Raw genomic sequence first — 16381 nt, 5'->3', positions numbered from 1 at the left:
AGTTACCTGTGAAACCTCGCTACAGAAGCCGAAATCCATCGAAAGAAACAGCCGTCTTCTACCAGCGCACAAACAGACAGCAGAAAATATTATTACACGACTCGGAAACAGCCATACAGACCGGGTCGTGTACAATATTTTTATAAGTCCCTAAGTAACATATATAAAATTTAGCTTTTATAGTATAACGAAAGTATAATTAAAATTTATTAAAGTTTAAGGGTGTCTGGCAGGGGGTAACAACTGGAAAAAGTGTCCGGCAACGAATATCATGATTTCTAAAGATATTCTGGACTAAATATTAAAAAAACAACCTTTATACTTTAACGAATTTAAGGTACCTACTATTTTATATACCTTTACTGCCTGTTACCTGCCCAAGTAACCACAATCGGAACTCTATAATCGCGGGTCGTTCTTACCTGTGTTGGAGACATACACAGAGAAACTTTCAGCTTTTATAAAATAACGAAGGTCTGGCTGTCGCGGGCTCTTGCTCTATGACTGCAACCGAGGATCGATCTATCCTCGGGGTGATTATGTTAGAATTGCCAACCTTTTTTTTTCCTACCTAGGCTGATGATAGCCTTGAGAGGCTATTTCAGCGTAACCTTAACTAGTAGGTGAGCTCGCGGGGCTCAAACCTCACTACGTTGCTAACACGAACCCTAGCAAGAGCCGTGCTTCGCAGAATCTACCACTGGATCGGAAACGCGACTCACTGAGAAGATCCGGTAAGAAACTCAGTGGGCTGTGTCTGTGGGTTAATTTGCTTGTCGAGCCCTTCGTCGCAAGCGACGAGTTCGACGAGAACGGTGACCGGTGCTCGAGGTACCTAAAAGCACCGTTAGTGGATCGGAAGGATCCGAAATGACGTGTTTAGGGCGACGTAGACTGCTTTCCATTCTGTCCGCTGACTCTAAGTCCAGGTCGTCATGGAGGTCGACGTTCCTGACGAACCACGGGGCTCTGACGGCTATCTTGCAAAAACGGGATTGAATAGCTTGGAGTGATTTTAAGTTAGTGCGGGCCGCGTGAGCGAACACTTCACTTGCATAGGTCATGACGGGGCGCATGCAAGTTTTGTAGAGTGTCACCTTATTTCTAAGGGACAATTTATTTCGCCTGCAAATCATCGGGTAGTTGCCAACCCTTACACGATCGGCCATACAAAAATGTGTGGTAATATACTACTATAATATAATACTTAGGTATTGTTTACAAACCCATGATTTCGATTTGTGTTCATGATTTGCATACTTCACTAGCACGTGATATAACGATAAATAAAGAGTAATTATCATATTAATCATGTTTAAGACACAGTTGAAATAAACGCTGAAGGTGAACATGGTTAATTTTAAACGTCACTTTGAAACGCCTTTCCTGATTTCCTAAAAGTTTCACTCAATATCCGTAACTAAATTGATACTCAGAAGAAGAAAAAAACGGGCAGACATATTTGTCTATGTTTGTGACGTAAATATAATTCAACGGTCTTCATCATAGATTATACACTTAATATATTTGAGAGTCTTCATTAATAATAGTTGCCCAATTAATTGTTAATAGTTGTCAAATTATTTATTATTCAAGCCTGATTTTCTAAAAAATCTAGATAAAGATCTGGATGGATAAATCTAGATAAAGATTTTGTAAGTATTTAATAAAGATGGTCGCGATAGCTTAAAACGATTTCTAAAATAACAATGATTTTTTGATGATTGAATTATCTATAATTAGAAAGATGTATGAATATATAAAATATGTATTAAAAATTTATTGTTTTTATAATATTTGACATATAACTCGTTTGAATTAGCATGGATGGGCAAATCGTGACCCATAATATGGAATGTGCATAAAAAAAATCGGTGTTTAGTACACTTCTTCCTGTTTTGAAGGTCGAGTGTTTTTGATACGGAAATGGAAAGTTTTATACGCGTCGGCTTGAATATGAGTGGCCATGGTCGTGCCCATAATGCTACAGAGGCCGTTACACAAAAAGTTGCACAGGAAATTGGATGACAGCAACAAGTATTCTCGTGAATTGCACTCGTCAAGGTGGCCTTAGTAACGTGCTTGTAAAACGATCACTGCCGAGTAAACAAAATACTAAAATTTAACGAGTAATACCATACTAATATTTTACATTGTATTCCATATGTCCAACGTGCGTCTCGTAAGTTTAAGCAGTCGAGCAAAATATAAAAATATAGTAGGTACAGAAAACAAAGAATGATAAAGTTGATTAATTATATAATACCGAAACGTGTTTTGTTCTTGATAAAAGCTACAATTTATAAATATAAAATCGTCAGATGGATACCATAGACTAGACATAAAATAGAATGGCGCCCGCTTAGAGGTAGAGCGTCTCATGAGCCCTCTTTGAAAAGAGCGGGCTACTGGTTAGCAGTGTATTGCGTCCCAATCCGGCTGGTTCTGACTTAACGGGCTATCGACACACCAGCCCACCACCTGGACGGCGAAATGGGCTATTGTACTGAGATGGCCGACGTGCGTTTGAAAATCTTCGATTCACCTCGAAGGCTGCAGCGGCCGGGCGTCCTTAATCCTTAGGGTGAGCTGCACGTTTGGTTGCACTGTAGACGTAACCCTGGGGGGGTTCCCGGGGGTCCACTGCCCGGGTTCTGTCCTCGGATGTGGATCGGACTTTTGGGCAAGAGCGCAAGGGGTTCACCATCTTTAGCCATCGAGTCCCACATACCTCTGGGCGAGGGAACATCTCGTCTCTTAGTTGCGGGAACCTGAAAAGCGTTCCGCCTCCAGCTGAGGCTGGAAATTTTTCAGTTTCAATAAGAGCCTAATGGTACACTTTGAAAGCTATGAGTATCAGTAGCTACTAGGTTTTCTTCTTAGTCGCATACTTCATTGCTGAAGGTCGTGTCCCTGAAAGCCCTTTGTGGCTCTTTGCACCATCAGCTTCCATCAGTTTTTGGCTTCTTTTTTTATGTTTGAGAATTTACTGGTGGCCCAGAGGCCTTTCCAGTTTTACCAGGGCAGGTGGAGTTTTCGGCTTCTTTCAGGGCGGTCACAACAGAGAGTCCAGTGAGCGTAGTTACCTGATCTGACCAACAATCTGACAAAAGGCCTTAGTGAGTACTAATCATTGTTTTTTGGCCGTAGGCTATACCATATACATTGCCTCAACTTTCTAACGGGAACGCATGACTGCTCCGCGGTAGAAACAGGTGGGGCATTATCACAAATCCTGCATATAAAACTTAATCTTTATAAGGTACCGTCACCAAAAAAGTGTACGTTTATAATAAAGGATGAGGACTGTCTCAAGGTTCACTACCACAACAGGTACTGCGTCGCCGCAAGCAAATAAAAAAAAGCAAATTTCAGCGGCAATGACCTGCGCAAGGCCGTTGGTCCACACAGTGGCTTGCCGTCGCTCAATGTTGTACTTTCCTACCTTCCTACGATTATCTGTTTTACGAGTACAGTGCCTACCCCTGTCCCTTAAGGTTGTAGAGCACTTTGGTTTCACGCCGAACCTTCTTAGGAATTCCATAGTCTACTGCACTCCATCCACTACGTTAATAAAGATATCTCAAATGAAATCAACTGGTGACTGGGCATTTTGTGAGCCCGCATGGTTAAGTACCACTACCCTGCTTTTTTTCTGCCGTAAAGCAGTAATGCGTTTCGATAAGAAGGGTGGAGCAGCCTGTGTACTGAAAAACTTGAGACCTTAGAACTATTATCTCAAGGTAGGTGGCGGCATTTACGTTGTAGATGTCTATGGGCTCCGGTAACCACTTAAAACCAGGTGGACTGTGAGTTCGTCTATCCATCTTAGCCATAAATAAAACAAAGCAAACACATTTGGTTTGGCAGGCAGGTTTTTGCGTTGTTTAATCAAAATAAAAAACGTATTAACATATTTATTATTTATTATATCGTAATACAATATGGCTAACGCTAAATTATTATTAAGATTCTTACGTAGATACAAATTCTCGTTTTTAGTTTATACCTACTTTGACAAGCAGAAAGAACACATAGACCACATTAAAGCTTAGTATGACTTAAAACTAATAATATAATCTTAGAGCATCTGTAGCAGGTAACAACATTGCAGTAATAATATACCGAAAAAAAAAACAATCAGCTTGCTTTACTGTGGAATTTGCGAATTCATTGATTTTTTTAAATAACACTGTTAAACTATTAATCGTATTTATTTTTATTAATAAATTCGCTTGACGTATAATATATCATTTAATTATTAACATTCTGTATTGATTAGGAAATAAGGTATTTCTAAACGTTTAATTTATTGTGCACAGATAATATAAAGAATAATGCGATTGAAAAAAGAAGGCGGGCCCTTATAGTTTTATGTTGTCTGTGAAATCTGGTAGTAGCTATATAGCATCAGTGAGTTTATCAAAATTAGCAAATATTTTTACGAGTCGACGCTTTTTATTTTTCTTCCAACATTCCCTGCGTACTATATTCAAAAAAATCTTATAAATCAAGTACCATGTTGTAAAATACAAATTACTTATCACCTTCTCTCTAATCTTAGGGCCCCGTCCGAACTGTGAAGAAAGTCCGGCTGTTAAGGTATTCTATAGTGATATTATAATATAACAATAACATATTCTGTGGGTATTTAAAAAAAAAACTGTAGAAATTATCAATGAATTAATGTGGTGTAGTTCATTTAAGAAACATAAATAAAATGTAACATTTAACAAAACATTTTATTTATGGGCAAAAACATATTTGAGGAAACGCTGCATGAATTATGCATTGGAATTTCAGCAGTTCACATATTTTGGTTTAATAATCATATCACGACCGTCGTATTATACTTGAGCGAATAAATTACGAACCTTGACAGCTTTCAGAGAATTTAATTCTCGTCTGCATTGACATTGACATTGTGTTGAATTTTGTTCTCTTAACAATTTGCATATGGCGACTCGATAATTGAAAGCTTAAAGATTCCTTGATCAGTTATTTAACTTACTTGATCTAATTTTTTAAACGACAATAATGCCTTTCGTGGAATATTATTATAAGACGTTTTAGAAATTAATGGAATCCTTCGAATGGTTATTAGAATAGTGCTACAAAGAAATCTAGTACTCGCTACATTGAGAGGAAACTCGAATTTTTAAAATTCACGGTCTAAGTTCAAGGCAGTATTGCTGCAAGTACATTGATTCTTGCTTGCAGCCTCTGAAGCACACAATGGGCTATCGATCATACGCAATAATACGCATTCTCCAGACGTCGCGGATTTATTAATTAGGGTGCCCCGGTAACCGTACTCGTTGAACTTGGCAAAGAGTTCGACGTGCAACCTAACCCATATATCAGCCCGCTGAGTTTCTTGCCGGATCTTCTCAGCGGGTCGCGATTCCGATCCGGTAGTATATTCATTCGCGAAGCAGCTACTCTTGAGTTGTTAGATCTCTTTTGGAGACGCTCGGACAGCTGTTAGCAAATCTCACACCTCTTGGCTGAGCCTTTGCTCGTAAACCTGCCCTGATGAAGTTGGAAAAGCCTTCAGGCAACCAGAAATCCTTCTTTCTTAAAAAAAAGGTAGGGTTACGCCTCAGTTTTAACTCGCGTTTGATGTTAAGATATACATGTGTATGAATTAATAGTTTTTGTATGAGCTTGAACATTTCTTAAGGCGTAAAGTAACTTAAATCTTAATTTTTAACTTTAATAAGAGGGATAGACAAATGAATAAAAAGACGTAACCCTAATTTTAAGAGTATATTTAAAATTTAAAATAAAATTCAGTGGCACTACTAGCTTTTCTGTCAAGAAAAAATATAAAATAATTTGTATACTACATTTATATTATGTATCATATTTCTTATAAATTTTATTGCTATCTTACTTATAAAATTAATTTTAAATTTTTTCAGTCCATGTCGTAAAGTCGCACACCTGGAACAAAAAATATATTATTGTTTGTATCTAATATTGTATATCTAATAATCACTTCGCCTCATTTTCTTCACAGTCTCGTTTGCAATCTCTATAGATTTATTTCTAAGTAGGAATGTGACAGACGGACGACAATACGATTCCAACGCAGCGCTATATTGTCTTTTTTTATATTAAGTCTCTGGTTTGGAAATCACTCTGACCATAGAGTGTCTGTTGTTGAAAAAAGAGGTTACTTTTTAAATGCACGCAGCCTTTAGACCGAATAATTTAAATATATATATATTGCAAATATTGCAAAGATGAATATGCAATTTTTTTATTGTAACAACAATAAGTACCTACTAACTTTTAATCGTCTAATCTAATCTTATCCGACCGCGACGGGGCAACGCAAAGCCGCCGTCACCCGAAATGTTTTGTCGGATCCCCCGGATTCACTTTCGGTGCTTTTAGGTCTCTCAAGCACCTCATCGAGCTTTTCGACTACAACGAAGAGTTCAATGAGCTAACTAGCCCATATACACAGTCCACTGAGTTTCTCGTTGGATCGTTTCAGTGGGTCGCGATTCCGATCCGGTGATAGACTCTACGGACCACTGCTCTTGCTAGGGCTAGTGTTAGCAAATTCTCTCAGGTAGAGCCCGTGAGCTCACTTAACCTGTCCTAGCGTAGTTGGAATAGCCCTAAAGGGCTAAGGGCTACCAGCGAATAGGTAGGAAAAAAATCTAATGAAGTATAAAAAATATATCAACTAATCTATCTATGGTGCGTGTGTTTTTTAAATCTAATTTTTTACAAACGTTGCATTGAATATCGCGGTAATTTAAATAAAACACTAAGTAAATGGAACATTAATTTAAAACCTCAATGGATTTTCTCAAATAAGCTTAAATTGCTTAATGTAAAGTTTCATCAGAAGCCATATTTAGTACTTTTTGCATGAAAGAGTAACAAACGTATATCCATACTTTCTTACGCATTTATATCGCATTTATAATATTAGTAGGATTCAAATTTAACCCTTCTACCTTCAAAATTCATCGAAATACTACATGTGACTTTTCGAGAACAAACTATATTATTATTAAATTTTGTAGCCTGAAGAATTGCGTGCTAAAACTGTTTCGCGTGTAAAATTGTACAAATTTTATGCCAAGGGAACTCGATTAACGAGGTATTTCGTAAGGAAATCGTGATATTTGAATGTAATACCTCATTACATTTAACTTCGTCGCTTAGTTCAATAATAAAACTTTAGAAATAGAAGCGTTCAACACAAGAGGTTAGTTATGGAAACATCTTTTGAATGCAATAGGTTTGAATGAATAGCGCTGTCTATCTGATCGAAATTTAAATTCTATTGTATAAAGGTGTCTCGCCCTTTAAGATGGGAAATCTTACTGGCCGCAGAAAAAACATTGGGATCAGTACCATTGCGGGCTCACACGACTTAGCATGCGGTCACAACGTGAATAGCGCTGTCTATCTGAAGACGATCGAAATTTAAATTCTATTGTGTAAGGCTGTCTCGCCTTTTAAGATGGGAAATCTTACTGGCTGCAGAAAAAAACATTGGCATTAATAATACCATTGCGGGCTCACATGATCTAACATAAGCAATTGATACGCATAGTATAGTTGAATGTCGAGAAAGTATATCATAGATATTCAAATCGGAATAGTTTGATTTTTATTTCTTATTGCTTAGATGTGTGGACGAGCTCACGGCCTACCTGGTGTTAAGTGGTTACCGGAGCCCATAGACATCTGTGAGATATATAAAATATAATATATATAATAATCATTTATTTATTTCTCTCTTAAAGGTAGTAAGTTTAATGTAAATGCCGCCACCCACCTTGAGATATGAGTTCTAAGGTCTCAGCATAGTTACAACAGCAGAAATTGGTCGGGCGGTGTTACCTACCTATCCGTGCGGACTCACAAGACGTCCTACCAGTAACTACGCAGATTATGCTTTGGCGGGTTTGATTACACGATGTTATTCCTGCATCGTGGAAGTCAATCGTGAACATTTGTTAAGTACATATTTTATTAGAAAAATTTGTAGTTGCCTGCGGGATTCGAACACCGGTGCATCTTCGTAGGGTGCATCGCTCGATACGAATGGACCGAACGTCTTATCCTCTAGGCCGCGACGACTTCGAATTGTTTATCGGTGATTTCATCATAGGTCAACGTAATGATGACCTTTAAAAATAATTGTGCAGACATATTAAGGTTTAGTCAGGTTGATTTTTTTATTACGAGAATACGACTTGATGGTTAGAGATCGCCGTGACTTTGGACAACGGCAATGCCAGGGCCATAGCCTAATTAAAATGATGAATCGTAAATGATTTTTATGACTATCTTCATGAAAAAAACTTTTTTTTACGTGTATTTATTTATGACTAGCTGCCCGCTCCGGCGCCGCTCGGGTTTTTAACAAAAATTTCAAAGATATTTGACGTTGTTTTATTTTTTTTAATAAAAGAACACTTATTGCGGCATAACTATAATAGTTAGACATATGCTGTCCGAAAACTTTTTGTAAATAATAATGTGCTCTACAAAGTCTTAATACATTATTTTATTCTATCATCAATAGTTTTCGCAGGGCACGCAATGTAAAGAATATTTTAGGTAATTTTATTACACCTTGGGTTACATTATTAGAGTTTTAGTAAGGATCCCTATATTTTTCAAAAAAGATTATAGCCTATGTCACTCGGGAATAATGTAGCTTCCATATAGTGAAAAAAAATTTCAAATCGGTCCAGTAGTTTCGGAGCCTATTCAATACAAACAAAAAAACGAATCTTTCCTCTTTATAATATTTAAGTATAGAAGTATAGATAATACATCTGATTGGAGTTTAGATTTTATAAGAAAGTCGTTGAAATTCGAACAATTTAAAACTTAAAATTTAAGTCTGCGTTAAATAATTACTCAACAAGTTTTTTTAAATCTCAAGGTCTCTATCATCGACGTAACATTACTTAAGATACGTTGAGTATGAAGTTGCCAGAAAGCATAGCATTACGAAAGGTACCGCGGCCAACGCACGCCGGCACCGGTTGCATCGAAGTTTCCAGAACAGTTTACGTTCTCGAAATATAATTTCGTTCGTGTGGCGGTAATGGACAAAGATAAAAAAAAGTTTAGTAGTAGTGTCTCACATCCAATTATACTATATAAATTGTTGTTATTGTTGTTATTATTAATTGTTGTTATTAAACTTAAATTTTTGGCACAACGATGTAAGGTGTGGAACATAACGGCCGTCTGGTGTAGTGGTAAGTGACATGGTCACTACACAAGGGGGTCGCGGGTTCGAATCCCGCCAAGGGAATATATTTGTATGATAAATATAAATGTATTTCCAGGGTTATGGGTGTATATAAAATATATGTATGTGTATAATAAAAATCTTATATTTATTTCCGTTATCTGGTACCTGTAACACAAGTTCTTTACGAACTTATCACGGGACTAGTTAACGTGGCGTGATTGTTTAAAAAAAAAATAGTCGCCCTTAAGCTGCTGTACGCACTATACACTGTATTGTTTGTTTTTCAAGATATTCTAAAATTTAAAATTGTGTTCATTGATGTAACATTAAAATTATGTAACAACATTTAATTGAAATGCTTCAGCTTGTCCATAGATTTGCAAGAATGTCACTTAGGTAAATCTCAAATCTTGATTATTTATATCCCTCAAATGACGATGATAAATTGATATAGGTTGGGTTTTTTTTTAAAAGAATATCGATAAAACCAATACCTACATATCTTTTTTTTAAATAAAACCTATTGTTTTACAAAAAAAGAAACCCCTATACATTATTCCACTACCCCATAATATCCATAATAATTATTTAATTATCGAGAATAATGATATTCTAATGTGTATGTGTCTTAATGCAAATACGGCGACCATTATTATTTGTTTTAGGTTTTATTTTAAATTAACACTAAATATATTGTTGCCGTTTTTAGCACGTTTCTATGCGAAAATAATTTTCGTTTCGTTTTTTTTTTTTTTCAGTGACGTAAGTGCCTTAAAATTATCGAGACGTGTTTTTGCTTTAGACAGTTTCTTTTTCAAAAGCTAAAAATGATGGTCGTAAAATTTTAACGTATTTTTAGAATTACTAGTTTTAGAAGTCTTTTTCTGAATCACACATCTGCATTTTTGTATGTTAACGATGTAGACGGGTGTCGTGATAAGTGAAGGAGACACATAAATTATTTACTCTAAATTTTTCCATTTCATATTCCTTTCTTAATTTTTTTTTTCTAATCTTATATTTCAAGATTGTATTTTTTTTTATTGCCTAGGTGGGTGGACGAACTCACAGCCCACCTGGTGTGAAGTGGTTACTGGAGCCCATAGACATCCACAACGCAAATGCGCCACCCACCTTGAGACATAAGTTCTAAGATCTCAGTATAGTTACAACGGCTGCTCCACCCTTCAAACCGAAACGTATTACTGCTTCACGGTAGAAATGGGCAGGGTGGTGGTACATACCCGTGCGGACTCCCAAGAGGTCCTACCACCAGTAAAAATCGTCGTAATCGATCGTATTGTAATCCATCAACGAATACACACAGTCTGTTGAAAACTGACTATATTTAGATGCCCCGCGCAAGCCGTTATGTAAGGGCCCTCTCGGTGTGTTAATGTGTTTTATAATTTGTTGCAAGGTCGTTTGGTTGTATTAGAAATAACTGGTCCTCAGCGGACGGCCAACGTGTCTTGCAAAATTTAAAGTTTCAGCAAAACTAGCCTTATTTGCACAAAAGAGAATGCTTTTAAAAATGAAGTCGTCGTTGCCTAAAAGATAAGACGTCCAATGCATTCGTATTTAGCGATGCACCGGTGTTCGAATACCGCAGGCGGGTACCAATTTTTATAATGAAATACGTATTTAACAAATGTTCACGATTGACTTCCACGGTGAAGGAATAACATCGTGTAATCAAAATCAAACCCGCAAAATTATAATTTGCGTAATTACTGGTGATCGAACCTCTTGAGTCCGCACGGGTAGGTACCACCGCCCTGCCTATTTCCGCTGTGAAGCAGCAATGCGTTTCGGTTTGAAGGGCGGGGCAGCCGTTGCACTGTTAAAAGTAAGACCTTACAACTCATGTCTCAAGGTGGGTGGCACATTTACATTGTCGTCTATGCGCTCCGGTAACCACTTACCACTAGACAGGCTATGAGCTCGTCCACACATCGAAATAATAAAAAAAAATGTTCCGAAAAATAGCCAAGTAGTATTTTAGTAGTATAGTACACAACTTAAAAACCGTTAACAAAGTTTATAGCCATTACATGTATTAAGAAAATCGTGCATATATGCACATATAATACAACTGAAATATGTTTTTTTAATGAAAATATTTCAAAGACATTACAAAATGTTGCTTAATGTCATTCTTTTTTTATTAATGGCAGCTTTAAAAAAACAAACAAAATATTTTTTTAAAACTAACAATTAATGGCAAACTGCTTTTCTCTGTCTTTCTTTCTTTTGTCCTTGAAAATAATAGCTAATATTATTATTTAGGCACATCATCTGTTTTATTTTATAAAATAGTCTGTGATCGAATTCATTTTACAATAGGCTTATGAATTCATTATTTAAAGTATTATAAGCCAACTTAACCTAATAGGTGTATGGCTCTAATAAAGAATAAAGAATAAAAAAAAAAAGTATTGTAATAGCCCATGGCCGTCAACTGTTTATTAAACATTAAAGAACTGCTTTTAGAGATAAAAAGTTCCAGAAAAATGATCGTTTTTTTTTTGTTTGAATTTTATTTTAACCTATTTATTTATTTATTATATAAACAGTCTATGTAAAGCAAAAAATATTACTTTAATTACAAACCAGGATATTTAACATGTACTACTATAATTATCACTCGTATGAAACATAGTTAAGTCACTCTCAAAACGAATAACAAAGTTTATTTTGAAATTAAAATTAACCGGTTTTTTTTCTTTGTGTAGGTACTGTTATCTAATAACAAAATTCATTGTATTTTTTTAAATAATCCTTATAAATATGTTACGATAAAACATTCGTAAATATACAATGTCATCAAAATATCATCAAAATAAACCTTCTATAATCGCGATTAAATCGGACAACGTAGTAATATATATATATATTAATATATTAATACGTGAAGCAAAAACTTTGTATCCCTTTTTACGAAAATTGCGCGGACGGAGGAGTATGAAATTTTCCACACTTATAGAGAATATAGAGAAGAAGTGCACAATGCTAATATTTTTTTAAAATAATGCATAAAAGATACATTAAATTAATAAAGAAAACACTTCATACCATGTATTTGACGCACACACGCATGCATACTATTTATTGTCAAACTTTTGTTCTTGACGTCTGTTGTCAAATTGAGATTAAATATTGTTTGTCTTTGTTAATATTTTTTATAGTGTAGTCTTGGCGAAATTTGTGATTATAGAAGTATATAAAACCGTTTAAAAATACAATCATAATAGTGTACAAACTTACAATTCCAATTAATTATAGTCGAATTTCGACTACTGCGGGACCTCTAGTAGTGATGTTATTTGGTCAAGTAACAATCGCGAAGATCGAACTATTAACTATTTCGATTACTAACAGACTTCAAGTGAATATTTTTAAATCAGAGCGAATCCTTTTTCAATACTCTTGACGGCTGATGATCGCGATATAAATTGAACTAGTGGTCTCCCGGTAGTCGAAATTCGACTACCTATAATTATTAATCATTTGAAATTATAAGCTTGTACACTATTTTCAAAGACTAAGATACTTCTATAATCACAGATGTCACCAAGACTACACTTTAGACAAATATGAATAAAGACAAACTGTAAATGTGTTAATCTAAGTAAACTATCGGCCATGACTAAATGTCGGTATTGATTTCGGGACTGTTGAGAGGGTGCATCTGTAGTTTGTAAGTACCTATTTCGCCCAATAAAGCGTTCCAGTTTGAATCATTGGATGTTGGTACACAATGCGGGCTCTTGCAACCGCTTAACATCAGGAAAGCCGCGAGCTCTTTCCGAGGACGATAAAATAAACGCCGTAGGTTTTCGAGATTTGAATGCGGCGATGCTTATACGCTTAGGCAACTGTTAAACTCAAGGAGTTCGCTAGCTACGCTATGAAAAAAAGAATGAGCTCACAAGCCATATTATGCGGCCAATCCTCAAGTCGTTTACTTCTTAACACCAAATCGGGCGAGCGATTCTCTGGTTATGTACACGTATATGTAATACTACTACATATTTAGTGTATCTAGTATTCAGTAAGTATTGCATATTATGCACGACCAATGTTTTTTTTTTATATTAATGTCCGAGCAGACAGACGAGCATACGGCCCACCTATTGCCTATTTCTGCCGTGAAGCAGTAATGCGTTTCGGTTTGAAGGGTGGGGCAGCCGTTGTAACTATACTAAGACCTTACAACTTATATCTCAAGGTGGGTGGCGCATTTACGTTGTAGATGTCTATGGGCTCCAGTAACCACTTAACATCAGGTGGGCTGTGAGCTCGTCCACCCATCTAAGCAATAAAAAAAAAACCTGATGGTAAGTGGTTACCGTCGCTCATGGACGTCAGCAATGCCAGGGGCAGAGCCAAGCCGCTGCCCACCGCTTATAATGCAACAACGGTACTTATGGCTTAGTAAATGAATACATACATACATACCGTAATAATAAATGGCGAAACACAAACGATGACTAGCAGACTGTGAACGGGTTTGTTGCACAAAACGAGACAGTTAAATTAAACACTTAGAACGGACTTTAACTGCGAACGAATCCGAACACTTTCCTATTGTCGGAGATTGTCGAGGCGTTCGAACAGGACGATGTGTTGCTGCCCTTTCTTGACAGTCCGTTCTTTCTGCCGACGCTCATTTTCGATTCTTTGAAAATCCTATCCAACATCTGTCGGATCGTCGAATGTTTTCTGTCGAACGGATTCGGGAACATGTTCGTGTGTTATGTACAGAAACGTGCACTCGTCAGCGCGCTGTTTGCAAGATTAACTGGCTGCGTTACGAATTGCAGCAGAGGGGCGGCGCTTGCGAAACCCAAGGGTCAAGTTCAAAGCCGCCTGCCTGCCCGTGTTTGTAGTTACTTAAAACACCGTATTATGAAATGTTTGGTAAGATCATATTGACCGTTTCAATGAAATGCTGCTGCTGGGTCCGTCGACGGAGAATTGCGTAATATCGATTGCGTGTTTGCTTTCAGTGCCATTTATCAGTGTTTCGAGGCTTATACTTGTTTCCTTGTATTTGAAAATATTATAACGTTAAAATGTGTATTCTATTAATATTATTTTTATAGAACGTAATTATTATTTTTCAAAATTTTTTTATTGCTTACATGGGTGGACGAGCTCACAGCCCACCTGGTGTTAAGTGGTTACTGAAGCCCATAGAAATCTACAGCGTAAATGCGCCACCCACCTTGAGATATAAGCTCTAAGGTCTCAGTATAGTTACAACGGCTGCCCCACCCTTCAAATCGAAACGCATTACTGCTTCACGGCAGAAATAAGCAGGGCGGTGGTACCTACCCGTGCGGACTCAAAAGAGGTCCTACCACGAGTAATTACGCAAATTATAATTTTGCGAGTTTGATTTTTATTACACGATGTTATTCCTTCACCATGGAAGTCAATCGTGAACAGTTTTTACCTTCTGTGTGTGTTTTTCTACGTTACGAGACGAATCAACTTTTTATACATTGGTTATCATAAAATCGCGTGTTCAATGATTTAAAAATGAAAATACAAAAACTTAGCTTTGATGACGCGCGGTATTATTAAAACCCTGCAAATTCACGTAATAATATTTTATTTATTTATTTTGCAGTGCCATTTAAATGCAAGGAACAAAAAATAGGATTTAATTACATAATTTTATTACACGATTGTTCAATAAGCAAATCTTTTATTTCTTCTCCTATTACGCATCTAATCTAATTTTACTTGGGATTGCAAGGACAAGGTGACCTATACATTGTTACTCTTTGAATTACCTTTTTGATTTTGTTATGTCAGAATAGCGTACTGAGAGCATCATTATGGTCATAATATGTATAATAATATGTAAAATAAATCATTAAAACTTTGCTACACGCTTCACGGTAAAATAGACCATTGTTTTATAGCATTGCGTTCGTATTTTCAGTACGGTTGTTCAATTATTATTATTTTTTTGTCATGGTGGAATCACCGGACTTCCGCCTTCCACTGGGGATGGAGGGCGGGGCATGTTGGAGTTGAACCGACTAAAACCTCCTGTCGCTCAACAACCAGCATCCAAACCTCGCATGAGACAGAACTCATGAAATGGCAAAGGGGGGAAGGTGAAGCCTTTAGGGCTTCGGATAGACCGCCACTGATAGTCAGCAGCGAGCGATTAAGAACTAGTTAATACATAAATGGACTAGAATTTCATAACTCTGAATATTCTAGTGGATTTCAAAATAGACATTCACATAGATCTAATCTATATTAATATATAAATCTACAGTAGTTTTACGGATATTCCGTTATAACTACTGAACCATGCCTCCGATTGATTTGAAACTTGGTATCCATGTGGAAAATACATGTACTTAATGGATAGGCTAATATTTATATGAGTGTTGGACTCCCTAATAATAATGACAATAAATAATAATGTTAATTTTAAATGCCCAGCGAAGAGGGCGAGTACGGCTTGTTCTGCTATAATCTAGCCTAATTCACTAGAACATTAAAATTGAGGTACAAAACGCAGATCTGTTTGATGGTTTTCCATTCCAATAATGGACATCGACAAATATTACGAAAATGATGTTATTATCATCATCATGCAGCCTCCGTCACGTTTGACCCTGAATTATTTTACCGTGTTGTTTAGGTAAAGGGTTAATTAGAAAAAAAAGAAACTGAATGATATAATCGCTTCACGGACGACTCTAAATACAAACGCTCTGGGTATTTCCCGCAACAATAAAACTGTAGCTACTACTGCGTTCTTTGTTTACATTAAAAATGTTATTCATCGGTCTAAGACTATACAAGAAAATGTACGACATCGGAATTATAGAGTCGTATCTAACCATATAAAACATAACAAAAATGCACTTTACTGCCGTGTTCTAAGTTTGGTTTTTTCTAGTTATTTTGAATCACGCATGACCTATTATTGATATGATGCTTTGAACTCGAATTCTCTATCTGAGGTGTATAGTGAGCTGATCGTTGACACTTATTTTTGTGCTTAACATTAACAGGACATGGAAGTTTTTATGATCATTATTTAAGCAACGGTAGTTAACTAGGTTGCACCCGTGTTTAGGTTTAAGTATCAAAACATTATTT

General features: G+C 36.4%; 1 long non-coding RNA gene across 1 annotated transcript; it reads right to left on the bottom strand.

Annotated features, from left to right (window-relative positions):
* Positions 1–3908: 3908 nt before the first annotated feature.
* On the bottom strand, positions 3909–15038 carry LOC119628914 (uncharacterized). Its single transcript, XR_005245045.2, has 2 exons — positions 13706–15038; positions 3909–5946 (listed from the first exon to the last, which is right to left on the bottom strand). It is a non-coding gene; the product is annotated as an uncharacterized LOC119628914 (long non-coding RNA).
* Positions 15039–16381: the final 1343 nt, after the last annotated feature.

This window comes from Bombyx mori, chromosome 9, assembly GCF_030269925.1.
Source record: "Bombyx mori chromosome 9, ASM3026992v2".
In the NCBI taxonomy this organism is placed as follows: Eukaryota; Metazoa; Arthropoda; class Insecta; order Lepidoptera; family Bombycidae; genus Bombyx; species Bombyx mori.
Note: the sequence above shows the minus strand (reverse complement) of the source record. Positions and strands in the feature narration are given on the sequence as shown.